We start from the raw sequence: 2,490 nt of genomic DNA, 5'->3' as shown, positions 1-2,490 counted from the left end.
GACGTACAAATGACTAATAAGCATGTGCAAAGGCTCTCAACATTATTAATCATTGGGGAAATGTGAATTCAAACCATGATGAGATACCACTACACATCTAAACGGCTGTCATTTTAAAAAATGAGACAATGTCAAGTATAGGTGAGGATGTGGGGGAATTGGGACCCCCATTCATTGCCAGTGAAAATGTAAAATGATACAGTAGCTTTGGAAAATAGTTTGGCAGTTTCTGAAAAAGTCAAACGTAAACTCGCCTTAAGACCCAGTGATTCCATTCCTCAGACACTACCCAAGGGAACTAAAAGGCCTATCCACGCAGAGACTTGTAGACAAATGTTTATAACAGCTTATTTATAATAGCCAAACCTAGAAACAGCCCAAATGTCCATCAGTTGACAAGTAAAGAAAATGTGGTGTATCTATACAATGGAATATTATAATAATATAAAAAGGGACAAAATACTGACACATGTTACAACATAGATGAACCTCACAACCGTGATGCTAAGCGAAAGAAGCCAGACATAAAAGACTGTATGTCGTGTGATTCCACTTATGTGAAATGTCCAGAAAAGGAAAATTCTGCACGTTGCCCGCAGCTCCTGCAAACAGGCTGGAGTGAATTTGGGGGGTCACGCACAAGTTCTGCTACAGGATCGTGATGTGGCTTAATGCTACGAAGTTACTAAGAATCACTGAATTGTGCACTTGTAACGGAAGGTAACGCATGCAAATTACACCTTAATAAAGCTGTAAAGAGCCATTGGTGCAGTGCGCAGAAATCAGTCTCGGGGGAGGGGTGGGGGAGGGGGCGATGGCCTGGGAGCCCGCAGAGCATCCAGTGTAACCGCAGGGCCCACGTCTTTCCCCCTGGGTGGCAGCTCCAGCTTTTCATGAGACAAGTGCTGGGCCAGCTCCCCCAGGCCCTGTGCTTCTCTCCCTGCCCGCAGGAGAGTGGCCGAGCAGAGCCTGGCCCCCCAGTGTCACCCCTAGGGGTTTTAGTAGAGTTGCTGGGAAGTTATGCTGTGGGGTGCTGAGCAGAGCATGAGTAAGGCTGACTTCTTGGTAAATGTCCTTGTCACCATGAGGGAGAGCACGCCCTGCCCGGGCAGGAAGTTGTCTCAGAGGCCAGGACAGCTGGGGGACCTGCGTGTTCAGGCCCAGCTGCTCCTCGGAGGTCCAGGTGAGTGGACAGATTTCCTGTGAGATCGCATCTGTGTCTGCCAGGTCCCTGTCACTGTGACCCAGAGTCCTCAGGCCACCTCTTCTCACTGCTCTGCGCTCCGCCCCTCCCTCTGCTTTCTCCTGTCCATTCTCGCCGGCCCTTAGGCTTCCAAGCACAGTGGCTAACGGGGACCCAGCCCCTGAGCCCCGCTGCGGACCAGCTGCATGAACTTGTGGAATAAGTGACTTCCCTCTCTGAGCTTCCGCTGCCACCTATAAATCGGGGACAGCGATGCTGACTTACTCGTGTGGGCGTTACCTGGCCCGAGAGGTGGCATTTCGTACTGGCGTAGGTGCCAAGCCCCGTGTACCACCACCTCCTCTGCGTCACGTCGTGAAGAACCCAGTTGACCCTGAGGCACCATGGGCCTCCCGGGATGGCCTGTGTCCCTGATCCCTGCCTCCCTAAACGTGGGAGAAGTCGGAGAGCAGTCACCAGTGTTGGGGACACCGGGGCTCGGAGGGGCCCGTGGTGGTCGGATTCCTCCTGGCGCCGGCCCGGGCCAGTGCTGCCCAAGCTGACGTGCACACGGAGCCCCGAGAGGCCTGTCGACCTGCAGACGCGGGCCCAGGCCGTGCTCTGTCCTCGCCAGCTGCCGGGTGCCGAGCCCCCAGAGCGCACGGCGGGCAGCCAGGGCTCCGAAGCACTGTCGGACTCACCTGGGCAACTTCGGAAAGTACTGGCACCAGGTTCCGCCCCGAGCGGTTCTCATTCAGAGCTCCGGGGTGTGGTTGGGCACCTGCGTTTGTCACCGCTGCGCAGGGTGTCCTGGGGGACAGCGGCTGGGAACCAGGGCCCTGCGCCATGCGCCCTCAGGCCAGGCAGACTCTCTTCGAACACCAGAGAGCAAAACTGACTTTCTGGACCTCTGTAAGTGGCCCTCTCCCATGAAGGGGACAAGTGACTCGGAGCTGGAACCCTCACACACTGAAATATCCACCGAATGACGAAGCAAAGTCGAGAAGGAAGGACGCGTGAACCCTCTCGCCTAGCGAGACGCCTCGGCGGCCCTGCAAGGGTTGCTGGGCGCCGTGAGCGTCATTCAGGAAGCAAAGCAGTGACATTTTCACCTGGAAAACGGAGAGCATCTCCCCGCAGCAGGACCTCGGTGACACTGTGACTACACCGTGCGCGTCTTGAATGTCAACGCGTGGCCCCTGCGTCGGTTCACTCCCGGAGCAACGTCCCCCCGGGCCCCCGCTTCCAGCTGCCACTCGGCGCCACCCCCGAGCTCCTGACTCGAGCACTAGAAGCCCCGACCCGTC

Source organism: Pteropus vampyrus, unplaced genomic scaffold (genome assembly GCF_000151845.1).
Source record: "Pteropus vampyrus isolate Shadow unplaced genomic scaffold, Pvam_2.0 Scaffold90, whole genome shotgun sequence".
Taxonomy (NCBI): Eukaryota; Metazoa; Chordata; class Mammalia; order Chiroptera; family Pteropodidae; genus Pteropus; species Pteropus vampyrus.
The sequence above is the reverse complement of the archived record's forward strand: the minus strand, read 5'-3'. Positions refer to the sequence as shown.